The 12,944-nt window shown below is 41.6% G+C and overlaps 1 long non-coding RNA gene across 4 annotated transcripts in view; it reads left to right on the top strand.

Annotated features, from left to right (window-relative positions):
* Window positions 1-12,688, top strand: part of LOC141957748 (uncharacterized) — a 48,505-nt gene extending 35,817 nt beyond the window's left edge. For 2 of the 4 annotated variants that reach the window (XR_012633163.1, XR_012633164.1), the window contains 2 exons: window positions 8,308-8,448; window positions 11,453-12,688. This is a non-coding gene — a long non-coding RNA (uncharacterized LOC141957748). Of the gene's footprint in view, window positions 1-8,307; window positions 8,449-11,393 lie in introns of all 4 variants that reach the window. The other 2 variants (XR_012633166.1, XR_012633165.1) reach the window with 2 other exon arrangements.
* The last annotated feature ends 256 nt before the right edge of the window (window positions 12,689-12,944 follow it).

The following is a 12,944-nucleotide window of genomic DNA, read 5'->3' as shown; positions in this document are numbered from 1 at the left end:
TTCCTACCACTGTTTTTAAACTGTAATTTGGGAAGGCAAGCACTGCCTGGTATACCACCACAGGCCTGCTGTGCTGGTGACTAGCCTGGAAAGGTGAGCGAGTCACGGAAAGGCAGAAAAAAAGCTCCAGGGATGCCTGTGAGGGACTGGAGAGGGAATCAGGACAGGAGGCATGCCAATAGAGAAACGCTGGTGCTGGGACCACAAACAGCAGCCCAAGCCAGGGAGGAGATGCTCAAGACAGCAAGTAACGGAGCAAATACCCTGCAGCAGAGGTCTGAGCTTGGCACTGTCTCCACTGCTGCTCTAGGAGCAAGAGCCCCATGGATTAACTGCAGATGTGCTGGGCTCAGTGGCCAGCTCCCGCTGCCCTTCCCCTCCCTGTAGCTGTGCCTCCAGCTTGCCTTGTAACCCCCTTCTCCTTACCCTCTTCCTCCATGCAGTGACCCCCTGTGCTAAAAATACCCCCCTGCAGCACTTGGTACAAGAGATAAGCCTGGCAAAGCTCTTGTGGGAGACGCTGTGGCTTCACATCTGCTTGTTAAAAATATCACATATTATTAAAAAAAAAGTTTCTTGTGACTAATTTCAACAGCAAACCATATGGTCTTTTTACTTCTCCTGCACTCATAATAATTAAATGGCTAATTTCCCCTCTTAAACTACCTTCGGCCCACAGAAAGAAACAAAGGAAATCACAGCTATTCAGCTACAAAACATCTTGTTAAAGCACAGCAAAGAGTTATGCAATTAACCCCACAAAAGCCGGAATTTCACAGTTATATCTAACACTCCTAGTTAACAAGAACAGGCTTTAAATTGAGCCTCTTTTTTTGTTGTTTCTGTTTGCTGGCATGGCAGTCACAGTTAAGGTCAGGTGTCAGACCAGATTTAAGCCATAAATGTCTGTTTCCTTGTTTTTTTGTGAGCTGGAGTCAGCGCCTTATTGTGATTTAAATCAGCCGCTGGGTGCTTTGGAGGAGGCTTCCATTAAACTGGGAAACAAAGAATATGATTGCTTTCAGGCACAAACGCCTGCGTATCTCCCGGTGCATTGTATGCACTGCAGCCAGAGCCCTCGACGCTGGTGAGCCGCGTGCGACCGATGCGGTTTATCGCTTCATTTTGGGACTGTTTCGGGGCAGCTCGGGCCTCGCTGACGGCAGCTGCCAGCTCCTGCCTGCCGCGGCCTGCCTAACCCAGGGCAGCTCAGCCATGCTTTCCTGCTGTCCACCTCTGCCAGAAATGTCCGATTTTGCAATCACATTTGGAGCCCATCAAGCCATTGCCCAGGAGCAGTGGGATGCTAGGGATTTTTAAATTCTTTTTTTGTGTGTGTGTGACGCAGCTGGGATGATCCTAGACAGATTATTAAATTAGCTGAGAAGGTGCTTTAAGCGGAGAAGCAGTCCTTCGTGCTACAGACTCACACACAGCAAGTCAAAGTCCAGCAAAGGAGACCACGCTGCAAACTGATACTCCTGGGGGATGCTTTGAGCGCCGCCTCTTCTTACGGGGTGCGGGACTTAGCAGCTGTCTGCAAAGGCAGCAACTTTGCTGCAAAGCCAAAGCACTCGTGTTATCTTTCAGTTATCTCCCATTCCTCCTGTTCCTGGTTAAACCACGCCAAGATCTGCAGTGTGGGATGTGTCAGTGAAGCTGGTCCCCTGGTGAGGGACGACAGCAGGATGCCTCATGGGGGAGTGTCCCCAGTACCCAGCGCTGAGCTCTGCTGGAGGAGCAGCGGTTTCACAGAGTAGGGTGCCGGTGGCACGGTAACGGTGAATGGCCACGTGATTGCATTCAATGAGACAGAACCATATTTCTGAACTTGACGGCTTAGGTGAGGGTCCCCATTCACCTGCTGTATTGGAGTGCTCAGATTGGCACTTAAGAGATTAAAATGGGTATTTGGGTGCCTAAATGCCTGTCTGAAAATTAAAATTTAGAACCGGGTGCCTTCATTTATTCAATTGGGTTTGAAAATTAGAGTGAGAGATTGCATGTCTGAGTATAATTTAGAGCGCAGACTCATTATGGATATTTTTATTGTTTAAGAAAATCCTTCCTGTCTGGAAATGAGGCAATGACCAGGGCTGTAAAGACTGAAGAAAGCTGTGATGGCACTGGGCAGTTTTCTTGATAAGATGAGCCACTAGATGACACTTTGCATAATAATATGATGGACTGAACATTTCCATGCTACATTTTAATTTTCTAGCTTGGTAAAGCCTATTACGGGCTGGTGCCAGGCAGCCCACCAACCATAAAGTTAACTAGGGCCTTCCTAAAGTACCTGCCTTCCTGATAAGGCAGGTGGCCTTTAGTTATGTCTCACACACCCAAGTGGCAGAAAGAAAATAAAGGACAGAGAGGAGGAATAAGCAGAGAAATGAAGACCACAGGGCAACAGACCAGAGAGGAAGGGAGCTGAGAACTGACCAGGGGAAGATGGGGTGAAGAGGAGGCATCACACATGGAGGAAGGGCTACAACGTGGGACACTGAGAGGTAAGGAAGGGTGAACAAAGTAGCAGCAGGGTCTGAAGAGATAAAAACTGGTGACAAAAATAAGAGTGGGAACGAGGAGGAAAAAGGAAGTAGAGTTGTGAAAGACGGAGCAGAGCAAAAGAGAGAAGAACAGGAGTGTGCCACTTGGGAGGAATTTGACGCTAATTATCCACGCATAAATTCATAGCAATATAAAATACCAGTATTTCATTCAGGAAGAATGCTCCACATGTTTTCCCAAGCAGCAGCCTTCAAAGCAAAGACAGAAGAAAGAACAGGGGAGAGCACAGAATATGAGTCTGTGTTTCAAGTTGGTTTCTTATATTTCAGACAGTTCATTTATGTATCTAGCATTAAATATAAAAACATAGATGATGATCTTTTGATTGTCCTATGAGGTACAGTTGCCACTGATTAAAGAATTGAATTTAGAAGGAGATGTAGCTCTCTGTACAAGTACAAAAATAGCTGATTTAGATTTCTTACATTACACTATTTATCTGCACCCGTTTAAGAAAACTAATACACACCTCTACTGGAATTTTCCTGAACATTTATCAGCATTTCTCCCTGTGATGTGGATCTATATACTGCATTCTTTTCCTGTGCTTTCTTCCTTTGTGCTCCAGCTGGGAAATGACCAAGAACATATCACAAAACTGCAATGTGCATGTTACTTGCACCATCACATTTTGGTTTGGGTTGGCTTTTTTGGAGATTCCATTTTGTGGTGCTCGGTTTATTGTTTGTTTGTTTGTTTGTTTGTTTTAATCCATTTTCTGAACGACTTGTTAGTTTTTAATGAAAACAACTAATTCCAGTTAAGGTGAATGTTTTGCATAAAAGTGCATGACAGCCATGCCCAGTGGAACTGCAAGTGTCAGGGGAAACTTCAGTTCATCCTGCCAGCTAGCAGCCTGTCTGCACCCACAGGTATTTTAAACAGAGCAGACTGGCTGGTGCTACATCTTTGCTGTAGCATCCACACAGTGCAAGTCACTAGAATACCTGGTGACTTAGGAGTAGAATAGGTCCTGCAGATCTTAGGAATGGAATAGGTCCTGCAGATCTTTGAGGATTTCGATCCCAGAGGGTTTGGTGCTGAGTGTAATCCAGGAAAATGCCTATCTGTGTAGATGGTGTTAGCCCTTCTTTTGTGAAAGCATATAAATAGGGCAGATACACTGGGCTAAAAAAGGCTGTTCCCTCATCCTGCTCTTGATTTCCTCCAGACTAAGGAATCTCCAAACCTCAGTATAGTTGCAAGAGAGTCCAACAGATTTTCAGGAGCAAGTGTACATGAGATATTTGAAATAGGAAATGAGCAGATCAGATGCCGAGGATCCTTTTTCTTCCTTTGCTTACTGCCTTTTGTTGCTACCTTTGCCTAACATAAGAGAAGCCTAGTTTAATATTACAACACAAGACAGCAGTCACAGAGGTGCTGTGTAGGTATTGCTTACTGATGACTTCTGACCGGCAAAGAAAGTCAGTTAGTCTGAGCTCAAAGGAAATTTTTAGCCTTTCTCTGCTACTGAGATGTCCCATGTTTCTGCTGTGGCTCTTAGGAATATCCTGCTTAGAAAGCTGTCACGTAATGATGCCAGAAACAACTGACTTTAGGAGTGTGAAGACACAGAGAATTAGTAAATATGTAAATCCACAGGATGGTGGGAATGCAGCACCTTACTGTCACTTGAAGATACTAACAGAAAATTACTGGGTGCAAATGGATCTAGCCATAATAAAAATCAGCCCACTCCTCCACAGCTAACACACTACCAGCCTTACCTTCTCAAAACACTTCCACTTTCCCTTAGGGGTACCTGCTTCTGTTTTGGAAAAATAAAATGTAGTTGCTTGGGATCTAGAACGCAGCAAAGTCATAGCAACAGAACAAATTAATTCAACAATGTGATTGGTCATTTTTTAAAGGTGAAAATCAGTTTATAATTTCCATCTGTCCCCATGGAAGTCAAAATATGTTTTGACTTTTACATCTGTGTCTGACAATCATAATCCATAATACAAACAATAATAAAATTTCCTTGCCCTATGACTAAAAGGTACCCAGAAACACAGGCAAGCGTTTATCGGTTCCTTCTCCCACCACACCAAATGAAGATGTTTAAAGTCAGATGCTCCTGCCCAAACCTGCCATAGACAAGCTCTGCAGCACCTAAATGCATTTGCTCTTTAAAAGGTGATTTTAGGCTCCCAGTTGCAGGTTCTCAACCTGGAAAACTGGAAACACATTACTGTCATAACACACAGCAATCTGGCTGCTTCTCCAAGGGTCAGCATCTGATTTCTGTGCAGAAAGTGATGTGAGTAGCTTCACAGCCTTTGCCTGCAGCCATTTATTTAGTGGTCTCTAAACTGCTACTTGTTTTAGAGCAACTGGAAGTCTTTGCTGAAATGCAAAGTCTTTGCAGCTGTAAGTCTTTGCTGAAAAGATATGTACTGCCATTCCCAGGGAACGGCAAGTCAAAACAGCACTACTTTTTTTTTTTTTAAAAACAGGTACAAAGCATTATCCTAGCAAGCAGTGCTAATCCTTTGCTTCTATCAGCATTTAGATTTGCACAAGAACAAGACCAAGTGGCCTGGTGAAAGACATAACTCAGGCATATCCCACTCAACTCCAGTGTAGAAAGAGCCAGCAGAAAATCTTGAAATTCCTAAGATGAACATTTCATACTGAATCAAGGCTAACAATTTTATTTTTATATTGATTGCCTCTTGCATTCTGAGGTCCTTGAGTGAAGGGTATTTTATAAATGTAAATTTGTTGGACTGATACATTTATATTCATGAGAATGTAGCTGCAGCTAAGAAGGTTAGTGTTAGTTTACACTCCAATTTTGTCAATAATAATCAGGAAAAGGAGGGATTAATGGCTCACCCTTATAATCTAATCATATCAATGCGATCCACTAACCTAGACAATGCAAGAACATACCTGTTATGTCAGGCTTGCATAAGCAATGATTTTCCAAATCTACAGATCACATTTAGAAGATGTTGTGGGGGTTTTGGCACTCATTTTCACCTACCATTTGCAGCAGAAACATTTGAGTATAGCAACAAGAAGACAATTCAGGGCTCATATCACGAAGGGGATAAACTATGGATGTGAACGGAAGATGGATCAGTTTACAGAACTGAACCACAGGTGGACAGTAGGTATTCGCATCATAAGCAAATATAAAACAAGGAAAGAAACTGTAATGCATCTGGGTTCAAGCCTGTTTGCCTAGGCAAGGCTCACAGAAAAGTGCATTCATGCCACTTGCTAAGCGCTGTGGTAAGCATAGTAACACCCCCCAGCACCAAAACCCATTCTAAGAGCCTTCCACATTGCATAGCTACTCTGGTGGTCCACAGACAACACTTACTATAGGAGCACTGATATATTCCATAAGCTGATATTTTATTACCCAGGCTGTCTAACCTTGTCTGGAGCAGAAGCACAAACACAGGAATAATATAGGCAGCTGCTAGCACCCCATCTGCGTTCTTGGCCAACACTTGCAGGGTGGCCCTACATCTGATTGCCCCAGTGTTGCTATCACTGGCAGCAGGACATCAGTAGGAGGTTTCTCGAGCAATATCATCCCACCGCTGAACCTCCAGACTGTCCATTTTCCTCAGTGAAGGTCTTAATTTTTTTTTTTTTTTAATTGAACTAGCATCTAACCTAACTTCCCCTAGTAGGAGCTAGGTCTTTTGACTCTAGATGGAGATAATGTTTTGACCACTGTGGAGAGGAAGTGTGCATCAAGCCTGACATCTGTCAGAGCCTGTAGCTTTCCACTTCTCTGTGCCAGGAAATGCAGTCCAATTTCTATGCTCCTGTGGTCTAACTGACAATCTGATTTCTCAAGCCCCTTCATAACTCTTGATGCTAACATCCTTCTTTCTCAGGGATGTTTCTTGCAAATCAACGTGGTACTGCAACTCTGAGGCTGGTAGTGTAAAGGTGACAGTGGTTCTTGTTCAGATGCTTTTGGTCCCAATTTTCACAAAGGCAGCAGGGGTGTGGGCCACAGTACACATTGCTGTTTCTACTCCTTTCACCAGCACGTAGACCAGAAAATGCAGTAACCACAGTAAAAGTGCAGACACCACAGTAAAATGCAACCACCCTGACAACCTCAGGCCTCCAAGAGTCACTGCCATCCACACAGCTAGACAAGAATTAATGAAATAGTGGGAAATGAATGATCATGTGTACCTTATATTGTATTATATTACATTAGTGCAAAAATGGCCTGAGTGACCTCATGGAGCACTTGTGTGATGAGAACACCCTTGTGAAGCTACAGCTGTTTTGAACTATTAAACGTTCATAAGCCAGACATGATTTCCCTGCAATGCTTCTGCTAAATGAGTGGCTACGTATTACATTAGCATTCCCAGATGCCCTCCCTCGGCTCAAGCAGCCTGGGGGTAAAAAGGCAGGAAGGCTTTGGGATGCACTTCTGTGCCTGAGAACTCCAGCGCAAATCGCCCTAATTGTTTGTTAGATGAACAATGATCACTAATTAACATTGTTAAAATGTCATCAATGATCACTAATTAACATTGTTAAAAATTTGTTAACAAAGGAAATTTAACAATATCTTAATTAGGAAGGATTTCTAATTTGTGATATAGAGCATGTTAGACAAACAAGGCACAACTCTCCCTTTGTTTTTCAACTCTGTAGCAGGAGAGATTACACGATATGACACAACACATTCTGCGTTTGCCGTTTATCATTCTATGTCCTTAACACACTTCTGCTGTATAATTACAGCTGGGGCTAATTTTACCTGTGTTATTGTTTGCCCTGTAATTTAGAGAGAATTGGCCATGTTGATGCTACGTGATTTAGTCTGGGGCAGTCAGCTGGCTTTTTGCCACAGGACTACTGCTTACACATTACTGCAATGAAGTGCATGCAGTGCAAAATAAAAAGAACCTTTTCAGTGTTTTAATTTACTTAATGATACGGTGTGAGGGTAACAGCTTTCTTCAGGTTTTCTTTTTCTAAATGTAATTTCGTCGCAGCCACTAACCTCTCAGGGTTGTGTTCTACTTCAAAGCCACTGTACATTGTTGGAAAAAGTCTCCTCCTATTATCTGTTACTTAATTATTAAAAAGCATCTACTCTGTTTTCATAAATTATCTATGTATCAGGGATGTTCACTTAGGAGGAGGAAAGACACACACACATACATGCACACAGGCTTGGGGAGGTTACAAAGTTAATTATTCCTGATGGAATACCAGTAATAAATAAAAAAACCTGAAGTTATTTCAGACAGTCCTGGAGTCACACTGAAAAGGTTTTGAGAACTTCTGTAGCAAATTATCTTTAAAAGTAGCACACATAAACTGGCACATTCGCCTTGGCTACACTGCCTGGCAAAATATTTTAAATATCTGACATCGTGCCTGAAGGGAGCTTATTTACTGCATAGCGCCAGTCTCTCTAGTGGACTCCTGTTACCAGAGCAGGGGGAACTTTACGTGCCTATTCGTTTCGGTGGAACCATTGTACAAACCCTGCTTATAAGGAGCTACAGTCGAATGGTTAAGGCTCTGCTTATTTTTGTAGGCAGGAATATACAATTTCCTACTTCAGGGCAGACGTGACCTTCTAGTCTAATTCTATATGTTATGTGGTAAACCTCTACTTGGGCTTCCTTTTCTCCCTTTACAAGGTGCTTTTGCATGGTTTCATCCTCTACAGTCCTCCTTCCGAATGACTCGGAAAATTTGGATTCACTTTTCCTGATTTCTCCCTAGACACGCTCACCACCACCTCAAAAGTAACTTGATGGAGAGAGGAGACATTGTTCTTCATAAAAAGCACTACTTGCATTCAGATTGCCCAGGAAGACTGGAGAAAGTATGTGATTCCTTGCTGACCGTCCCTGAATCACTAAGGTCTGTTCAGCCCCCAGGAATGGAGACTGCTCACCCTGAGGGTGTTTTGGGGAGGAGAAACATATCAGCCCCTCCAAGAACACATGCAGACACGGGGGTGGGGGTTGTCCTTCTCCCTGCACCACTGAACACTCTCATACATTAAATGGGACAACTCCTTACCCCTAAATCATCAGCACTTAATGCTTAGAGCACTTTTCTGGAAAGTTACAAACAGGGGTTCAAATTTCCCCCAGGTGCAAGGGAAGTCAAACTTCTGATATTTCCTTTTGCTATCCTTACAAGTGCCAAATGCTGTAACTGGGGTTTCACTGAAGGTTTCCTGTCCCATGTTTTGTTTTCAGATTTTGGTTTAGCAAGGAGGAAAGAAAAAAAAAAAAGATAAAATTCTGTTCAATGCTATTTTTCTTTTTAATTCCTTGCTTGCTTGGGGAATAAAACCATCACAAGTAATTATTCTCAATTCTTGTCTTGCCTTCCTAAAGCGTTAGCAGAAATTCACTAACACGTGTTTTCTTAGAAATTATATTATTTGGCTCCAGTTATGCAGGGACAGTTACTTTGTCCCTGCTCTTTGTGCTTATTGCACCCTCATGAAACGCATTGCCTTAATGCAAGAAGCCATTCAGATATTTGTTCTCAGTTAGGTTTTCTAAAATAGGACCCTGCCATTTTTAGGCCATTATTAAAGTGGCAATCTGATATAATTTTTCTGGAAGGTTAATTTTTTCAGGTTTACTTCATGTCAGTACTGAAAACAATACATATCATTGCTTTAATTTGGCCTCTGAGGAAGCTTTTTCATTTTTTTGTTTAAAAATAATATAACTTTAAATTCCATTCTTGACTTATCCTGGTTGCCAACTAATCCTTTTCCACATCCAATGCTACAATTATATTCTGAGATTCTTCTGAAAGGATATTCCAAAAGTTTAAGTTTGGTGTAATTAAAATGGTCCTTCACACACGAGACCATGTGCACATAATTTTGATTCCTATCAGGTTCACCACCCCCTTCTATATATCTCAAAATGCTCTACCCATTTTCCAAAGCTCTCCTCTGACTCCCTGTATTTTGCTGTGTGACCTTTCATTTACTTCTCTTTCACATGCTCCTCATCGTGTTCTGCAGCTGGGACTGTCACCTCTTTGGCCATACACACGACAGAGATACCCATCTTTCCAGCTAGATGAGCTGCCTTTATTTAAACAGCCCCTAAGATATCCCCCCCCCCTTTTTTTTTTTTTTTTTCACTCTAGTTCTGACATTTTGCCAAACACTAGGTGCTCTGGGTCTTAAGCCTTCAGGAAAATGTCCTTCCTTGTCCTCCTATCATAACCCAGTTTCACTGGTCTGTTCATACCTATTCTACCCTGACTACAGATGTCAAAGCCAGCAGCAAAAAACTATTTTGAGAAAATTTTCACTTTTTCCCCCCATACCTGTGCCTTGGGCTTGATAAGGAAAGTAAGGAAAAGCTTAGGAAAAAATGAAAAAATTATTATGTGATATATATTATCACAGTATAGTCATTGAAGGGATGTTTAGAATGTGGTTTGAAGTTAGACTTTTCCTGATGTACATTGAATTATTTTTTATAGTTAGCGCATAAAATTGAGTTACTTTTTTCAAAACCATTTTATATTGTCTGATACGTCACAAATGAAATTTAGTGCTGATCCTTAATATGATGCTACATTAACTACATTATCAACAACACACAGAAGTACACTGAAGCATCTATGAATGTCATATGCTGATTTTCCAGAATTCTTCTATAGAAACCTGACAGTTTACAGTAGCTGCATTATTAGCTTTTTGTAAAAAGCCTTCCTTTTTGTTTATATATGACCCTATAATACTTTCTATTTTCAGAATTTTACTTTCCTTCGTATTTTAGTGACGAAAAATACACCTGAAGTATACTAGTGCACAAAATGGCAGTCTTGGAGAGTAGGCATTTTAGGTCTATTCAGAAATAAAGAACTAGGTATGCATACCTAGCACTATTTTATACACCATCACTAAATCTACATAATACAGTTCAGACTCTTAAAGAAATATATAAAAGATTATTTTTTAAGTAGCTACCATAGCTTTCAGTTTTCTGCTCTCACATCCAGATACAGAAGGAGATGAGAAAAGCACAAGACCTTTTTTCTCTCACATCATCAACATTTCCAGAAATTTTAGATAATTATGGTTTATCAAGAAGAGGTGGGTGAGAGTGCTAGGTAAGGATGGGTTCTGCTCAGTAAGACTGGGATTAGCGTATGACGCTCCCTCCATAATACCAACACATGCCTTCTTAAGGGAACTCCATAGTAGTCAAGCCAGCATTTGCAAACTGTTATTTCAACAGAAAGTAAGGGGAACGTATGTCAGCTCCTTTCACCAAACTCCCTAATGCACCCCATACACACTTGTCATCATAGAAATGTATTGAAATAAAAGATAGTAGGAATACAATGGCTAATTATAAGGCAACAAAACTACATAAGAATAAATGTAAGGCAGTAATAATGTACCTGAAAAAAATGTAGAGTATGCACACATTGCCACACAGATGGGAAAGATACCATTGAAACTACTGGCAGTGAAGGTTCATCTGGGTCATCATCAAGCACAGGTGGTGTAGGAACAGAGAAGCAAAACAGTTTCAGGTGCAACAGGTTGAATTCCACTTGAAACAGGAAAGGCAATACCAGGGGTCAATGGGCTCTTTAAAAAAAACCCACATGAAATGAATCACTTTGCTTTTTGTGTTAATAAATTTCTTGACAAACTGCAATAACCTTGACAATCTTTATCTCAGGCTTTAGTTCATGTTCAGATCTATTTCTAACATAAAAAGAATTAGCTATATGTCTCTTCTAACAATTTAGAAAGATTTTTAACTGTTCCATGCTTGTACCACCTTCTTTCTTCCTCTGCTCTTCTTCAGCAGGTTCAAATTCAAGTAACTCTCTTGAATAGCCATCTCTTCTCTTTCATCAATTACAGCATTCCATCCAAGGCTTACTCTTTGAGCTACACCATCATCTTCCTCAGATACTCCAGAGCTCTGAGTGCACTCCTTCCGCATGTCTTTCCAAACACCATTGATTGTCTTGCTGGTTATCAAGTCCCATAAGGCAAGAATGTTTTCCAAGACATGTCAGATGTTGAAACTCTTCCAGAACTTGCTCAACCGGTGTCCTGTTTGCCTTGTCCATCACTCCAAGTAATTGCACCAATGTTTGTTGTAAATAAAAATTTTAGAGTTAGCAATTGCTCCTTGGGCTGGCAGTTGTGTACCTGGGGTGGTGGCAAAAATGCAACTTGAGCATTTGGGTGCAAATCAGCTGAGTGAGACAGATGCGTAAGTATGTTACTGAGGATCACCAAGGCTTGTGATACTGAAAATACTGGAAACCACCCATGCCTTTTTATTTGAAAACTAGTGAACATGTGACCCCCATAGGTCATGTAGGCCTTCAATACCCTTGGATTTTGTGGGTGGGTGCCTGCAGCATCACCCCACAATGTGTACACTGGGCTGTGTTTTGCAGCCTTGAGTCCTGACACTCACTTCTCCCATGAAGGGATAAAGGTTCTTGGTGGAGCAGGTTTCCAAAAGAGTCCTCCTTCAGCCATGCTGACCACCTGCTGTTGTGTATAGCAATGATGTGTACATTTTCAATTACTTTTGCCAAATAGTACCAGAGCATAGAGGAAGAAAGCTCTGATTTTCATCCTCCATCTGCACTGAGCCCATTTTTTGATCAATGGCTTCCTCATATGACCAGATATCTTCACGGATAAACCACTTGAGTTTTGTGCTGGTTTTTAATGAGTCAGTATTTCAGTTTATTGATCTTATGCTAGATTCATCCTCTGCTACGCACAACCAAGAGCTGATGCAGATTCACCAATTGCCTGTGTTCTTTTCATTTCCATCTTTGTTTCTAAGGATAATAGCTTTCGTGGACTTTTTATTGATATTTTCTGTCAGGGTTGAAACACACTTTTTCAGTGCCACTGGGCTTTTGGAGATGTTGTATGCTGAGAGACTGTAAAGTAGAAGAAATCTCCTAGATTGCACAAAGGCATGATTTGAACACCTGCAGCCCTGCCAAATTCACATGTAGCCCACAATCTGTCTTGACGGCAGCTGAAGTACATGGTGTGCACTGCCACACTATTGCAATTCTTCGCAATTTCTATTTTTTTCATTGTTTGTAATTTTTTTCCCTAAACCATTCCTAAATCCTACTCAGTGTTTCTGAATTTGGTAGCAGGGAAGGGAAGGGAAAGGGGCTTTAAAAATAAATTGTGCAGGTGTGAAATCAGCAACGTGGTGACTTTTTTTTTGGAGGAACTTTTGTGAGAGCTGCACTGATGCAAGTGAGATGCTGGGTTTTCTGAGCATGCAGCTCCAGCATGCCATTAGGGTGGGTTGCTGAATGTGCGGGTTAATTCAATGGACAAAGAGCAGAGGGTGCAAGAAAGAGAG

Source organism: Athene noctua, chromosome 2 (assembly GCF_965140245.1).
Source record: "Athene noctua chromosome 2, bAthNoc1.hap1.1, whole genome shotgun sequence".
Lineage (NCBI taxonomy): Eukaryota > Metazoa > Chordata > Aves > Strigiformes > Strigidae > Athene > Athene noctua.
The sequence above is the reverse complement of the archived record's forward strand: the minus strand, read 5'-3'. Positions and strand labels throughout refer to the sequence as shown.